Source organism: Oncorhynchus kisutch, unplaced genomic scaffold (genome assembly GCF_002021735.2).
Source record: "Oncorhynchus kisutch isolate 150728-3 unplaced genomic scaffold, Okis_V2 scaffold881, whole genome shotgun sequence".
In the NCBI taxonomy this organism is placed as follows: Eukaryota; Metazoa; Chordata; class Actinopteri; order Salmoniformes; family Salmonidae; genus Oncorhynchus; species Oncorhynchus kisutch.
The window spans coordinates 14,486-29,655 of record NW_022262826.1 but is presented as its reverse complement, the minus strand read 5'-3'; the positions used below and the strand labels follow the sequence as shown (position 1 = coordinate 29,655).

Below are 15,170 nucleotides of genomic sequence, written 5' to 3'. Positions count from 1 at the left end.
CAGTGTCTTAAGTCACTGTGGAAATGTGTGATCAGCATGACCATTACGATCTGATAGAAGCAGTTGTAAAAAAAAAAAGCATTTCGGAGGGCACAGAGACATGCCCATGAAATTATCCTTTTTTATCCCTGTTAAATCTTCATTTCTAAAATTGAATCAGAAAGATTCAATCCATCAAACTCTCTGTTATGTGCTGATCTCTCTTCCTCCATAGGAATTTGCATTCATCCACCCCAGATGGGACTCGAACCCACAATCCCTGGCTTAGAAGGCCAGTGCCTTATCCATTAGGCCACTGGGGTACTTGCAGAAAATCAACTGGATAGCAGAGAGTGATTTTGACCGATCGTACACATGGTTAAAGGAGACATCACGCTTGTGCTTCGCTTCTGTAATCAGCATGACCTGTACAAACTGACAGAAGCAGTCAAAAAATAATCACGGAGGGCACTTAGATATGCCCATGAAATGATGGTTTAATATTTCTGTTTGCACTTCATTGCTAAAAGCAAACTGAAAAGCAGAGGATGGTTTCAATCCATAAATCACTGGGTTAACTGCCAGGCATACTTCCACTTCATCACTCCACTTTCAGGTACCCCAATACAATGCTTGAACTCACAATAAATGGATTGGGCGGTCAGTGTCTTAAGTCACTGTGGAAATGTGTGATCAGCATGACCATTACGAACTGATAGAAGCAGTTGTAAAAAAAAAAAGCATTTCGGAGGGCACAGAGACATGCCCATGAAATTATCCTTTTTTATCCCTGTTAAATCTTAATTTCTAAAATTGAATCAGAAAGATTCAATCCATCAAACTCTCTGTTATGTGCTGATCTCTCTTCCTCCATTGGAATTTGCGTTCATCCACCCCAGATGGGACTCGAACCCACAATCCCTGGCTTAGAAGGCCAGTGCCTTATCCATTAGGCCACTGGGGCACTTGCTGAAAAGAACTGGATAGCAGAGAGTGATTTCGACTGATCGTACACGTGGTTAAAGTAGACATCACGCTTCCGCTTCGCTACTGTAATCAGCATGACCTGTACAAACTGACAGAAGCAGTCAAAAAATAATCACGGAGGGCACAGAGACATGCACATGAAATTATCCAATTTAAAAAAAAAATCCCTGTTTACACTTCATTTCTAAAAGTAGAATTGGAGAGCTTCGATCCATCAACCTCTGTGTTATGTGCCCAGCTCTTCTCTTCTGTTTGCACTTCATTGCTAAAAGCAAACTGGATAGCAGAGGATGGTTTCGATCCCTAAATCACTTGGTTAACTGCCCTGCACTCTTCCACTTCATCCCTCCACTTTCAGGTACCCCAATACAATGCTTGAACTCACAATAAATGGATTGGGCGGTCAGTGTCTTAAGTCACTGTGGAAATGTGTGATCAGCATGACCATTACGATCTGATAGAAGCAGTTGTAAAAAAAAAAAGCATTTCGGAGGGCACAGAGACATGCCCAAGAAATTATCCTTTTTTATCCCTGTTAAATCTTCATTTCTAAAATTGAATCAGAAAGATTCAATCCATCAAACTCTCTGTTATGTGCTGATCTCTCTTCCTCCATAGGAATTTGCATTCATCCACCCCAGATGGGACTCGAACCCACAATCCCTGGCTTAGAAGGCCAGTGCCTTATCCATTAGGCCACTGGGGTACTTGCAGAAAATCAACTGGATAGCAGAGAGTGATTTTGACCGATCGTACACATGGTTAAAGGAGACATCACGCTTGTGCTTCGCTTCTGTAATCAGCATGACCTGTACAAACTGACAGAAGCAGTCAAAAAATAATCACGGAGGGCACTTAGATATGCCCATGAAATGATGGTTTAATATTTCTGTTTGCACTTCATTGCTAAAAGCAAACTGAAAAGCAGAGGATGGTTTCAATCCATAAATCACTGGGTTAACTGCCAGGCATACTTCCACTTCATCACTCCACTTTCAGGTACCCCAATACAATGCTTGAACTCACAATAAATGGATTGGGCGGTCAGTGTCTTAAGTCACTGTGGAAATGTGTGATCAGCATGACCATTACGAACTGATAGAAGCAGTTGTAAAAAAAAAAAGCATTTCGGAGGGCACAGAGACATGCCCATGAAATTCTCCTTTTTTATCCCTGTTAAATCTTAATTTCTAAAATTGAATCAGAAAGATTCAATCCATCAAACTCTCTGTTATGTGCTGATCTCTCTTCCTCCATTGGAATTTGCGTTCATCCACCCCAGATGGGACTCGAAACCACAATCCCTGGCTTAGAAGGCCAGTGCCTTATCCATTAGGCCACTGGGGTACTTGCAGAAAATCAACTGGATAGCAGAGAGTGATTTTGACCGATCGTACACATGGTTAAAGGAGATATCACGCTTGTGCTTCGCTTCTGTAATCAGCATGACCTGTACAAACTGACAGAAGCAGTCAAAAAATAATCACGGAGGGCACTTAGATATGCCCATGAAATGATGGTTTAATATTTCTGTTTGCACTTCATTGCTAAAAGCAAACTGAAAAGCAGAGGATGGTTTCAATCCATAAATCACTGGGTTAACTGCCAGGCATACTTCCACTTCATCACTCCACTTTCAGGTACCCCAATACAATGCTTGAACTCACAATAAATGGATTGGGCGGTCAGTGTCTTAAGTCACTGTGGAAATGTGTGATCAGCATGACCATTACGAACTGATAGAAGCAGTTGTAAAAAAAAAAAGCATTTCAGAGGGCACAGAGACATGCCCATGAAATTCTCCTTTTTTATCCCTGTTAAATCTTAATTTCTAAAATTGAATCAGAAAGATTCAATCCATCAAACTCTCTGTTATGTGCTGATCTCTCTTCCTCCATTGGAATTTGCGTTCATCCACCCCAGATGGGACTCGAACCCACAATCCCTGGCTTAGAAGGCCAGTGCCTTATCCATTAGGCCACTGGGGCACTTGCTGAAAAGAACTGGATAGCAGAGAGTGATTTCGACTGATCGTACACGTGGTTAAAGTAGACATCACGCTTCCGCTTCGCTACTGTAATCAGCATGACCTGTACAAACTGACAGAAGCAGTCAAAAAATAATCACGGAGGGCACAGAGACATGCACATGAAATTATCCAATTTAAAAAAAAAATCCCTGTTTACACTTCATTTCTAAAAGTAGAATTGGAGAGCTTCGATCCATCAACCTCTGTGTTATGTGCCCAGCTCTTCTCTTCTGTTTGCACTTCATTGCTAAAAGCAAACTGGATAGCAGAGGATGGTTTCGATCCCTAAATCACTTGGTTAACTGCCCTGCACTCTTCCACTTCATCCCTCCACTTTCAGGTACCCCAATACAATGCTTGAACTCACAATAAATGGATTGGGCGGTCAGTGTCTTAAGTCACTGTGGAAATGTGTGATCAGCATGACCATTACGATCTGATAGAAGCAGTTGTAAAAAAAAAAAGCATTTCGGAGGGCACAGAGACATGCCCATGAAATTATCCTTTTTTATCCCTGTTAAATCTTCATTTCTAAAATTGAATCAGAAAGATTCAATCCATCAAACTCTCTGTTATGTGCTGATCTCTCTTCCTCCATAGGAATTTGCATTCATCCACCCCAGATGGGACTCGAACCCACAATCCCTGGCTTAGAAGGCCAGTGCCTTATCCATTAGGCCACTGGGGTACTTGCAGAAAATCAACTGGATAGCAGAGAGTGATTTTGACCGATCGTACACATGGTTAAAGGAGACATCACGCTTGTGCTTCGCTTCTGTAATCAGCATGACCTGTACAAACTGACAGAAGCAGTCAAAAAATAATCACGGAGGGCACTTAGATATGCCCATGAAATGATGGTTTAATATTTCTGTTTGCACTTCATTGCTAAAAGCAAACTGAAAAGCAGAGGATGGTTTCAATCCATAAATCACTGGGTTAACTGCCAGGCATACTTCCACTTCATCACTCCACTTTCAGGTACCCCAATACAATGCTTGAACTCACAATAAATGGATTGGGCGGTCAGTGTCTTAAGTCACTGTGGAAATGTGTGATCAGCATGACCATTACGAACTGATAGAAGCAGTTGTAAAAAAAAAAAGCATTTCGGAGGGCACAGAGACATGCCCATGAAATTCTCCTTTTTTATCCCTGTTAAATCTTAATTTCTAAAATTGAATCAGAAAGATTCAATCCATCAAACTCTCTGTTATGTGCTGATCTCTCTTCCTCCATTGGAATTTGCGTTCATCCACCCCAGATGGGACTCGAACCCACAATCCCTGGCTTAGAAGGCCAGTGCCTTATCCATTAGGCCACTGGGGCACTTGCTGAAAAGAACTGGATAGCAGAGAGTGATTTCGACTGATCGTACACGTGGTTAAAGTAGACATCACGCTTCCGCTTCGCTACTGTAATCAGCATGACCTGTACAAACTGACAGAAGCAGTCAAAAAATAATCACGGAGGGCACAGAGACATGCACATGAAATTATCCAATTTAAAAAAAAAATCCCTGTTTACACTTCATTTCTAAAAGTAGAATTGGAGAGCTTCGATCCATCAACCTCTGTGTTATGTGCCCAGCTCTTCTCTTCTGTTTGCACTTCATTGCTAAAAGCAAACTGGATAGCAGAGGATGGTTTCGATCCCTAAATCACTTGGTTAACTGCCCTGCACTCTTCCACTTCATCCCTCCACTTTCAGGTACCCCAATACAATGCTTGAACTCACAATAAATGGATTGGGCGGTCAGTGTCTTAAGTCACTGTGGAAATGTGTGATCAGCATGACCATTACGATCTGATAGAAGCAGTTGTAAAAAAAAAAAGCATTTCGGAGGGCACAGAGACATGCCCAAGAAATTATCCTTTTTTATCCCTGTTAAATCTTCATTTCTAAAATTGAATCAGAAAGATTCAATCCATCAAACTCTCTGTTATGTGCTGATCTCTCTTCCTCCATAGGAATTTGCATTCATCCACCCCAGATGGGACTCGAACCCACAATCCCTGGCTTAGAAGGCCAGTGCCTTATCCATTAGGCCACTGGGGTACTTGCAGAAAATCAACTGGATAGCAGAGAGTGATTTTGACCGATCGTACACATGGTTAAAGGAGACATCACGCTTGTGCTTCGCTTCTGTAATCAGCATGACCTGTACAAACTGACAGAAGCAGTCAAAAAATAATCACGGAGGGCACTTAGATATGCCCATGAAATGATGGTTTAATATTTCTGTTTGCACTTCATTGCTAAAAGCAAACTGAAAAGCAGAGGATGGTTTCAATCCATAAATCACTGGGTTAACTGCCAGGCATACTTCCACTTCATCACTCCACTTTCAGGTACCCCAATACAATGCTTGAACTCACAATAAATGGATTGGGCGGTCAGTGTCTTAAGTCACTGTGGAAATGTGTGATCAGCATGACCATTACGAACTGATAGAAGCAGTTGTAAAAAAAAAAAGCATTTCGGAGGGCACAGAGACATGCCCATGAAATTCTCCTTTTTTATCCCTGTTAAATCTTAAATCTTGTGCTTCGCTTCTGTAATCAGCATGACCTGTACAAACTGACAGAAGCAGTCAAAAAATAATCACGGAGGGCACTTAGATATGCCCATGAAATGATGGTTTAATATTTCTGTTTGCACTTCATTGCTAAAAGCAAACTGAAAAGCAGAGGATGGTTTCAATCCATAAATCACTGGGTTAACTGCCAGGCATACTTCCACTTCATCACTCCACTTTCAGGTACCCCAATACAATGCTTGAACTCACAATAAATGGATTGGGCGGTCAGTGTCTTAAGTCACTGTGGAAATGTGTGATCAGCATGACCATTACGAACTGATAGAAGCAGTTGTAAAAAAAAAAAGCATTTCGGAGGGCACAGAGACATGCCCATGAAATTCTCCTTTTTTATCCCTGTTAAATCTTAATTTCTAAAATTGAATCAGAAAGATTCAATCCATCAAACTCTCTGTTATGTGCTGATCTCTCTTCCTCCATTGGAATTTGCGTTCATCCACCCCAGATGGGACTCGAACCCACAATCCCTGGCTTAGAAGGCCAGTGCCTTATCCATTAGGCCACTGGGGCACTTGCTGAAAAGAACTGGATAGCAGAGAGTGATTTCGACTGATCGTACACGTGGTTAAAGTAGACATCACGCTTCCGCTTCGCTACTGTAATCAGCATGACCTGTACAAACTGACAGAAGCAGTCAAAAAATAATCACGGAGGGCACAGAGACATGCACATGAAATTATCCAATTTAAAAAAAAAATCCCTGTTTACACTTCATTTCTAAAAGTAGAATTGGAGAGCTTCGATCCATCAACCTCTGTGTTATGTGCCCAGCTCTTCTCTTCTGTTTGCACTTCATTGCTAAAAGCAAACTGGATAGCAGAGGATGGTTTCGATCCCTAAATCACTTGGTTAACTGCCCTGCACTCTTCCACTTCATCCCTCCACTTTCAGGTACCCCAATACAATGCTTGAACTCACAATAAATGGATTGGGCGGTCAGTGTCTTAAGTCACTGTGGAAATGTGTGATCAGCATGACCATTACGATCTGATAGAAGCAGTTGTAAAAAAAAAAAGCATTTCGGAGGGCACAGAGACATGCCCAAGAAATTATCCTTTTTTATCCCTGTTAAATCTTCATTTCTAAAATTGAATCAGAAAGATTCAATCCATCAAACTCTCTGTTATGTGCTGATCTCTCTTCCTCCATAGGAATTTGCATTCATCCACCCCAGATGGGACTCGAACCCACAATCCCTGGCTTAGAAGGCCAGTGCCTTATCCATTAGGCCACTGGGGTACTTGCAGAAAATCAACTGGATAGCAGAGAGTGATTTTGACCGATCGTACACATGGTTAAAGGAGACATCACGCTTGTGCTTCGCTTCTGTAATCAGCATGACCTGTACAAACTGACAGAAGCAGTCAAAAAATAATCACGGAGGGCACTTAGATATGCCCATGAAATGATGGTTTAATATTTCTGTTTGCACTTCATTGCTAAAAGCAAACTGAAAAGCAGAGGATGGTTTCAATCCATAAATCACTGGGTTAACTGCCAGGCATACTTCCACTTCATCACTCCACTTTCAGGTACCCCAATACAATGCTTGAACTCACAATAAATGGATTGGGCGGTCAGTGTCTTAAGTCACTGTGGAAATGTGTGATCAGCATGACCATTACGAACTGATAGAAGCAGTTGTAAAAAAAAAAGCATTTCGGAGGGCACAGAGACATGCCCATGAAATTCTCCTTTTTTATCCCTGTTAAATCTTAATTTCTAAAATTGAATCAGAAAGATTCAATCCATCAAACTCTCTGTTATGTGCTGATCTCTCTTCCTCCATTGGAATTTGCGTTCATCCACCCCAGATGGGACTCGAACCCACAATCCCTGGCTTAGAAGGCCAGTGCCTTATCCATTAGGCCACTGGGGCACTTGCTGAAAAGAACTGGATAGCAGAGAGTGATTTCGACTGATCGTACACGTGGTTAAAGTAGACATCACGCTTCCGCTTCGCTACTGTAATCAGCATGACCTGTACAAACTGACAGAAGCAGTCAAAAAATAATCACGGAGGGCACAGAGACATGCACATGAAATTATCCAATTTAAAAAAAAAATCCCTGTTTACACTTCATTTCTAAAAGTAGAATTGGAGAGCTTCGATCCATCAACCTCTGTGTTATGTGCCCAGCTCTTCTCTTCTGTTTGCACTTCATTGCTAAAAGCAAACTGGATAGCAGAGGATGGTTTCGATCCCTAAATCACTTGGTTAACTGCCCTGCACTCTTCCACTTCATCCCTCCACTTTCAGGTACCCCAATACAATGCTTGAACTCACAATAAATGGATTGGGCGGTCAGTGTCTTAAGTCACTGTGGAAATGTGTGATCAGCATGACCATTACGATCTGATAGAAGCAGTTGTAAAAAAAAAAAGCATTTCGGAGGGCACAGAGACATGCCCATGAAATTATCCTTTTTTATCCCTGTTAAATCTTCATTTCTAAAATTGAATCAGAAAGATTCAATCCATCAAACTCTCTGTTATGTGCTGATCTCTCTTCCTCCATAGGAATTTGCATTCATCCACCCCAGATGGGACTCGAACCCACAATCCCTGGCTTAGAAGGCCAGTGCCTTATCCATTAGGCCACTGGGGTACTTGCAGAAAATCAACTGGATAGCAGAGAGTGATTTTGACCGATCGTACACATGGTTAAAGGAGACATCACGCTTGTGCTTCGCTTCTGTAATCAGCATGACCTGTACAAACTGACAGAAGCAGTCAAAAAATAATCACGGAGGGCACTTAGATATGCCCATGAAATGATGGTTTAATATTTCTGTTTGCACTTCATTGCTAAAAGCAAACTGAAAAGCAGAGGATGGTTTCAATCCATAAATCACTGGGTTAACTGCCAGGCATACTTCCACTTCATCACTCCACTTTCAGGTACCCCAATACAATGCTTGAACTCACAATAAATGGATTGGGCGGTCAGTGTCTTAAGTCACTGTGGAAATGTGTGATCAGCATGACCATTACGAACTGATAGAAGCAGTTGTAAAAAAAAAAAGCATTTCGGAGGGCACAGAGACATGCCCATGAAATTCTCCTTTTTTATCCCTGTTAAATCTTCATTTCTAAAATTGAATCAGAAAGATTCAACCCATCAAACTCTCTGTTATGTGCTGATCTCTCTTCCTCCATTGGAATTTGCGTTCATCCACCCCAGATGGGACTCGAACCCACAATCCCTGGCTTAGAAGGCCAGTGCCTTATCCATTAGGCCACTGGGGCACTTGCTGAAAAGAACTGGATAGCAGAGAGTGATTTCGACTGATCGTACACGTGGTTAAAGTAGACATCACGCTTCCGCTTCGCTACTGTAATCAGCATGACCTGTACAAACTGACAGAAGCAGTCAAAAAATAATCACGGAGGGCACAGAGACATGCACATGAAATTATCCAATTTAAAAAAAAAATCCCTGTTTACACTTCATTTCTAAAAGTAGAATTGGAGAGCTTCGATCCATCAACCTCTGTGTTATGTGCCCAGCTCTTCTCTTCTGTTTGCACTTCATTGCTAAAAGCAAACTGGATAGCAGAGGATGGTTTCGATCCCTAAATCACTTGGTTAACTGCCCTGCACTCTTCCACTTCATCCCTCCACTTTCAGGTACCCCAATACAATGCTTGAACTCACAATAAATGGATTGGGCGGTCAGTGTCTTAAGTCACTGTGGAAATGTGTGATCAGCATGACCATTACGATCTGATAGAAGCAGTTGTAAAAAAAAAAAGCATTTCGGAGGGCACAGAGACATGCCCAAGAAATTATCCTTTTTTATCCCTGTTAAATCTTCATTTCTAAAATTGAATCAGAAAGATTCAATCCATCAAACTCTCTGTTATGTGCTGATCTCTCTTCCTCCATAGGAATTTGCATTCATCCACCCCAGATGGGACTCGAACCCACAATCCCTGGCTTAGAAGGCCAGTGCCTTATCCATTAGGCCACTGGGGTACTTGCAGAAAATCAACTGGATAGCAGAGAGTGATTTTGACCGATCGTACACATGGTTAAAGGAGACATCACGCTTGTGCTTCGCTTCTGTAATCAGCATGACCTGTACAAACTGACAGAAGCAGTCAAAAAATAATCACGGAGGGCACTTAGATATGCCCATGAAATGATGGTTTAATATTTCTGTTTGCACTTCATTGCTAAAAGCAAACTGAAAAGCAGAGGATGGTTTCAATCCATAAATCACTGGGTTAACTGCCAGGCATACTTCCACTTCATCACTCCACTTTCAGGTACCCCAATACAATGCTTGAACTCACAATAAATGGATTGGGCGGTCAGTGTCTTAAGTCACTGTGGAAATGTGTGATCAGCATGACCATTACGAACTGATAGAAGCAGTTGTAAAAAAAAAAAGCATTTCGGAGGGCACAGAGACATGCCCATGAAATTATCCTTTTTTATCCCTGTTAAATCTTCATTTCTAAAATTGAATCAGAAAGATTCAACCCATCAAACTCTCTGTTATGTGCTGATCTCTCTTCCTCCATTGGAATTTGCGTTCATCCACCCCAGATGGGACTCGAACCCACAATCCCTGGCTTAGAAGGCCAGTGCCTTATCCATTAGGCCACTGGGGCACTTGCTGAAAAGAACTGGATAGCAGAGAGTGATTTCGACTGATCGTACACGTGGTTAAAGTAGACATCACGCTTCCGCTTCGCTACTGTAATCAGCATGACCTGTACAAACTGACAGAAGCAGTCAAAAAATAATCACGGAGGGCACAGAGACATGCACATGAAATTATCCAATTTAAAAAAAAAATCCCTGTTTACACTTCATTTCTAAAAGTAGAATTGGAGAGCTTCGATCCATCAACCTCTGTGTTATGTGCCCAGCTCTTCTCTTCTGTTTGCACTTCATTGCTAAAAGCAAACTGGATAGCAGAGGATGGTTTCGATCCCTAAATCACTTGGTTAACTGCCCTGCACTCTTCCACTTCATCCCTCCACTTTCAGGTACCCCAATACAATGCTTGAACTCACAATAAATGGATTGGGCGGTCAGTGTCTTAAGTCACTGTGGAAATGTGTGATCAGCATGACCATTACGATCTGATAGAAGCAGTTGTAAAAAAAAAAAGCATTTCGGAGGGCACAGAGACATGCCCATGAAATTATCCTTTTTTATCCCTGTTAAATCTTCATTTCTAAAATTGAATCAGAAAGATTCAATCCATCAAACTCTCTGTTATGTGCTGATCTCTCTTCCTCCATAGGAATTTGCATTCATCCACCCCAGATGGGACTCGAACCCACAATCCCTGGCTTAGAAGGCCAGTGCCTTATCCATTAGGCCACTGGGGTACTTGCAGAAAATCAACTGGATAGCAGAGAGTGATTTTGACCGATCGTACACATGGTTAAAGGAGACATCACGCTTGTGCTTCGCTTCTGTAATCAGCATGACCTGTACAAACTGACAGAAGCAGTCAAAAAATAATCACGGAGGGCACTTAGATATGCCCATGAAATGATGGTTTAATATTTCTGTTTGCACTTCATTGCTAAAAGCAAACTGAAAAGCAGAGGATGGTTTCAATCCATAAATCACTGGGTTAACTGCCAGGCATACTTCCACTTCATCACTCCACTTTCAGGTACCCCAATACAATGCTTGAACTCACAATAAATGGATTGGGTGGTCAGTGTCTTAAGTCACTGTGGAAATGTGTGATCAGCATGACCATTACGAACTGATAGAAGCAGTTGTAAAAAAAAAAAGCATTTCGGAGGGCACAGAGACATGCCCATGAAATTCTCCTTTTTTATCCCTGTTAAATCTTAATTTCTAAAATTGAATCAGAAAGATTCAATCCATCAAACTCTCTGTTATGTGCTGATCTCTCTTCCTCCATTGGAATTTGCGTTCATCCACCCCAGATGGGACTCGAACCCACAATCCCTGGCTTAGAAGGCCAGTGCCTTATCCATTAGGCCACTGGGGCACTTGCTGAAAAGAACTGGATAGCAGAGAGTGATTTCGACTGATCGTACACGTGGTTAAAGTAGACATCACGCTTCCGCTTCGCTACTGTAATCAGCATGACCTGTACAAACTGACAGAAGCAGTCAAAAAATAATCACGGAGGGCACAGAGACATGCACATGAAATTATCCAATTTAAAAAAAAAATCCCTGTTTACACTTCATTTCTAAAAGTAGAATTGGAGAGCTTCGATCCATCAACCTCTGTGTTATGTGCCCAGCTCTTCTCTTCTGTTTGCACTTCATTGCTAAAAGCAAACTGGATAGCAGAGGATGGTTTCGATCCCTAAATCACTTGGTTAACTGCCCTGCACTCTTCCACTTCATCCCTCCACTTTCAGGTACCCCAATACAATGCTTGAACTCACAATAAATGGATTGGGCGGTCAGTGTCTTAAGTCACTGTGGAAATGTGTGATCAGCATGACCATTACGATCTGATAGAAGCAGTTGTAAAAAAAAAAAGCATTTCGGAGGGCACAGAGACATGCCCATGAAATTATCCTTTTTCATCCCTGTTAAATCTTCATTTCTAAAATTGAATCAGAAAGATTCAATCCATCAAACTCTCTGTTATGTGCTGATCTCTCTTCCTCCATAGGAATTTGCATTCATCCACCCCAGATGGGACTCGAAACCACAATCCCTGGCTTAGAAGGCCAGTGCCTTATCCATTAGGCCACTGGGGTACTTGCAGAAAATCAACTGGATAGCAGAGAGTGATTTTGACCGATCGTACACATGGTTAAAGGAGATATCACGCTTGTGCTTCGCTTCTGTAATCAGCATGACCTGTACAAACTGACAGAAGCAGTCAAAAAATAATCACGGAGGGCACTTAGATATGCCCATGAAATGATGGTTTAATATTTCTGTTTGCACTTCATTGCTAAAAGCAAACTGAAAAGCAGAGGATGGTTTCAATCCATAAATCACTGGGTTAACTGCCAGGCATACTTCCACTTCATCACTCCACTTTCAGGTACCCCAATACAATGCTTGAACTCACAATAAATGGATTGGGCGGTCAGTGTCTTAAGTCACTGTGGAAATGTGTGATCAGCATGACCATTACGAACTGATAGAAGCAGTTGTAAAAAAAAAAAGCATTTCGGAGGGCACAGAGACATGCCCATGAAATTCTCCTTTTTTATCCCTGTTAAATCTTAATTTCTAAAATTGAATCAGAAAGATTCAATCCATCAAACTCTCTGTTATGTGCTGATCTCTCTTCCTCCATTGGAATTTGCGTTCATCCACCCCAGATGGGACTCGAACCCACAATCCCTGGCTTAGAAGGCCAGTGCCTTATCCATTAGGCCACTGGGGCACTTGCTGAAAAGAACTGGATAGCAGAGAGTGATTTCGACTGATCGTACACGTGGTTAAAGTAGACATCACGCTTCCGCTTCGCTACTGTAATCAGCATGACCTGTACAAACTGACAGAAGCAGTCAAAAAATAATCACGGAGGGCACAGAGACATGCACATGAAATTATCCAATTTAAAAAAAAAATCCCTGTTTACACTTCATTTCTAAAAGTAGAATTGGAGAGCTTCGATCCATCAACCTCTGTGTTATGTGCCCAGCTCTTCTCTTCTGTTTGCACTTCATTGCTAAAAGCAAACTGGATAGCAGAGGATGGTTTCGATCCCTAAATCACTTGGTTAACTGCCCTGCACTCTTCCACTTCATCCCTCCACTTTCAGGTACCCCAATACAATGCTTGAACTCACAATAAATGGATTGGGCGGTCAGTGTCTTAAGTCACTGTGGAAATGTGTGATCAGCATGACCATTACGATCTGATAGAAGCAGTTGTAAAAAAAAAAAGCATTTCGGAGGGCACAGAGACATGCCCATGAAATTATCCTTTTTTATCCCTGTTAAATCTTCATTTCTAAAATTGAATCAGAAAGATTCAATCCATCAAACTCTCTGTTATGTGCTGATCTCTCTTCCTCCATAGGAATTTGCATTCATCCACCCCAGATGGGACTCGAACCCACAATCCCTGGCTTAGAAGGCCAGTGCCTTATCCATTAGGCCACTGGGGTACTTGCAGAAAATCAACTGGATAGCAGAGAGTGATTTTGACCGATCGTACACATGGTTAAAGGAGACATCACGCTTGTGCTTCGCTTCTGTAATCAGCATGACCTGTACAAACTGACAGAAGCAGTCAAAAAATAATCACGGAGGGCACTTAGATATGCCCATGAAATGATGGTTTAATATTTCTGTTTGCACTTCATTGCTAAAAGCAAACTGAAAAGCAGAGGATGGTTTCAATCCATAAATCACTGGGTTAACTGCCAGGCATACTTCCACTTCATCACTCCACTTTCAGGTACCCCAATACAATGCTTGAACTCACAATAAATGGATTGGGCGGTCAGTGTCTTAAGTCACTGTGGAAATGTGTGATCAGCATGACCATTACGAACTGATAGAAGCAGTTGTAAAAAAAAAAAGCATTTCGGAGGGCACAGAGACATGCCCATGAAATTCTCCTTTTTTATCCCTGTTAAATCTTAATTTCTAAAATTGAATCAGAAAGATTCAATCCATCAAACTCTCTGTTATGTGCTGATCTCTCTTCCTCCATTGGAATTTGCGTTCATCCACCCCAGATGGGACTCGAACCCACAATCCCTGGCTTAGAAGGCCAGTGCCTTATCCATTAGGCCACTGGGGCACTTGCTGAAAAGAACTGGATAGCAGAGAGTGATTTCGACTGATCGTACACGTGGTTAAAGTAGACATCACGCTTCCGCTTCGCTACTGTAATCAGCATGACCTGTACAAACTGACAGAAGCAGTCAAAAAATAATCACGGAGGGCACAGAGACATGCACATGAAATTATCCAATTTAAAAAAAAAATCCCTGTTTACACTTCATTTCTAAAAGTAGAATTGGAGAGCTTCGATCCATCAACCTCTGTGTTATGTGCCCAGCTCTTCTCTTCTGTTTGCACTTCATTGCTAAAAGCAAACTGGATAGCAGAGGATGGTTTCGATCCCTAAATCACTTGGTTAACTGCCCTGCACTCTTCCACTTCATCCCTCCACTTTCAGGTACCCCAATACAATGCTTGAACTCACAATAAATGGATTGGGCGGTCAGTGTCTTAAGTCACTGTGGAAATGTGTGATCAGCATGACCATTACGATCTGATAGAAGCAGTTGTAAAAAAAAAAAGCATTTCGGAGGGCACAGAGACATGCCCATGAAATTATCCTTTTTTATCCCTGTTAAATCTTCATTTCTAAAATTGAATCAGAAAGATTCAATCCATCAAACTCTCTGTTATGTGCTGATCTCTCTTCCTCCATAGGAATTTGCATTCATCCACCCCAGATGGGACTCAAACCCACAATCCCTGGCTTAGAAGGCCAGTGCCTTATCCATTAGGCCACTGGGGTACTTGCAGAAAATCAACTGGATAGCAGAGAGTGATTTTGACCGATCGTACACATGGTTAAAGGAGACATCACGCTTGTGCTTCGCTTCTGTAATCAGCATGACCTGTACAAACTGACA

At 41.8% G+C, this 15,170-nt stretch overlaps 22 non-coding genes across 22 annotated transcripts; all 22 read right to left on the bottom strand.

Annotated features, from left to right (window-relative positions):
* Positions 1-229: 229 nt before the first annotated feature.
* Positions 230-302, bottom strand: trnar-ucu (transfer RNA arginine (anticodon UCU)). The gene has a single exon. It is a non-coding gene; the product is annotated as a tRNA-Arg (tRNA).
* Positions 303-870: 568 nt separating this feature from the next.
* trnar-ucu (transfer RNA arginine (anticodon UCU)) lies at positions 871-943 on the bottom strand. Its single transcript has one exon. It is a non-coding gene; the product is annotated as a tRNA-Arg (tRNA).
* A 656-nt stretch (positions 944-1,599) lies between these two features.
* On the bottom strand, positions 1,600-1,672 carry trnar-ucu (transfer RNA arginine (anticodon UCU)). The gene has a single exon. It is a non-coding gene; the product is annotated as a tRNA-Arg (tRNA).
* Positions 1,673-2,240: 568 nt separating this feature from the next.
* trnar-ucu (transfer RNA arginine (anticodon UCU)) lies at positions 2,241-2,313 on the bottom strand. The gene has a single exon. It is a non-coding gene; the product is annotated as a tRNA-Arg (tRNA).
* A 568-nt stretch (positions 2,314-2,881) lies between these two features.
* On the bottom strand, positions 2,882-2,954 carry trnar-ucu (transfer RNA arginine (anticodon UCU)). The gene has a single exon. It is a non-coding gene; the product is annotated as a tRNA-Arg (tRNA).
* Positions 2,955-3,610: 656 nt separating this feature from the next.
* On the bottom strand, positions 3,611-3,683 carry trnar-ucu (transfer RNA arginine (anticodon UCU)). The gene has a single exon. It is a non-coding gene; the product is annotated as a tRNA-Arg (tRNA).
* A 568-nt stretch (positions 3,684-4,251) lies between these two features.
* trnar-ucu (transfer RNA arginine (anticodon UCU)) lies at positions 4,252-4,324 on the bottom strand. Its single transcript has one exon. It is a non-coding gene; the product is annotated as a tRNA-Arg (tRNA).
* A 656-nt stretch (positions 4,325-4,980) lies between these two features.
* Positions 4,981-5,053, bottom strand: trnar-ucu (transfer RNA arginine (anticodon UCU)). The gene has a single exon. It is a non-coding gene; the product is annotated as a tRNA-Arg (tRNA).
* A 978-nt stretch (positions 5,054-6,031) lies between these two features.
* Positions 6,032-6,104, bottom strand: trnar-ucu (transfer RNA arginine (anticodon UCU)). The gene has a single exon. It is a non-coding gene; the product is annotated as a tRNA-Arg (tRNA).
* A 656-nt stretch (positions 6,105-6,760) lies between these two features.
* trnar-ucu (transfer RNA arginine (anticodon UCU)) lies at positions 6,761-6,833 on the bottom strand. The gene has a single exon. It is a non-coding gene; the product is annotated as a tRNA-Arg (tRNA).
* Positions 6,834-7,400: 567 nt separating this feature from the next.
* On the bottom strand, positions 7,401-7,473 carry trnar-ucu (transfer RNA arginine (anticodon UCU)). The gene has a single exon. It is a non-coding gene; the product is annotated as a tRNA-Arg (tRNA).
* A 656-nt stretch (positions 7,474-8,129) lies between these two features.
* trnar-ucu (transfer RNA arginine (anticodon UCU)) lies at positions 8,130-8,202 on the bottom strand. Its single transcript has one exon. It is a non-coding gene; the product is annotated as a tRNA-Arg (tRNA).
* Positions 8,203-8,770: 568 nt separating this feature from the next.
* On the bottom strand, positions 8,771-8,843 carry trnar-ucu (transfer RNA arginine (anticodon UCU)). The gene has a single exon. It is a non-coding gene; the product is annotated as a tRNA-Arg (tRNA).
* A 656-nt stretch (positions 8,844-9,499) lies between these two features.
* On the bottom strand, positions 9,500-9,572 carry trnar-ucu (transfer RNA arginine (anticodon UCU)). Its single transcript has one exon. It is a non-coding gene; the product is annotated as a tRNA-Arg (tRNA).
* A 568-nt stretch (positions 9,573-10,140) lies between these two features.
* trnar-ucu (transfer RNA arginine (anticodon UCU)) lies at positions 10,141-10,213 on the bottom strand. Its single transcript has one exon. It is a non-coding gene; the product is annotated as a tRNA-Arg (tRNA).
* Positions 10,214-10,869: 656 nt separating this feature from the next.
* On the bottom strand, positions 10,870-10,942 carry trnar-ucu (transfer RNA arginine (anticodon UCU)). Its single transcript has one exon. It is a non-coding gene; the product is annotated as a tRNA-Arg (tRNA).
* Positions 10,943-11,510: 568 nt separating this feature from the next.
* On the bottom strand, positions 11,511-11,583 carry trnar-ucu (transfer RNA arginine (anticodon UCU)). Its single transcript has one exon. It is a non-coding gene; the product is annotated as a tRNA-Arg (tRNA).
* A 656-nt stretch (positions 11,584-12,239) lies between these two features.
* On the bottom strand, positions 12,240-12,312 carry trnar-ucu (transfer RNA arginine (anticodon UCU)). Its single transcript has one exon. It is a non-coding gene; the product is annotated as a tRNA-Arg (tRNA).
* A 568-nt stretch (positions 12,313-12,880) lies between these two features.
* Positions 12,881-12,953, bottom strand: trnar-ucu (transfer RNA arginine (anticodon UCU)). Its single transcript has one exon. It is a non-coding gene; the product is annotated as a tRNA-Arg (tRNA).
* Positions 12,954-13,609: 656 nt separating this feature from the next.
* trnar-ucu (transfer RNA arginine (anticodon UCU)) lies at positions 13,610-13,682 on the bottom strand. Its single transcript has one exon. It is a non-coding gene; the product is annotated as a tRNA-Arg (tRNA).
* A 568-nt stretch (positions 13,683-14,250) lies between these two features.
* trnar-ucu (transfer RNA arginine (anticodon UCU)) lies at positions 14,251-14,323 on the bottom strand. The gene has a single exon. It is a non-coding gene; the product is annotated as a tRNA-Arg (tRNA).
* A 656-nt stretch (positions 14,324-14,979) lies between these two features.
* trnar-ucu (transfer RNA arginine (anticodon UCU)) lies at positions 14,980-15,052 on the bottom strand. Its single transcript has one exon. It is a non-coding gene; the product is annotated as a tRNA-Arg (tRNA).
* Positions 15,053-15,170: the final 118 nt, after the last annotated feature.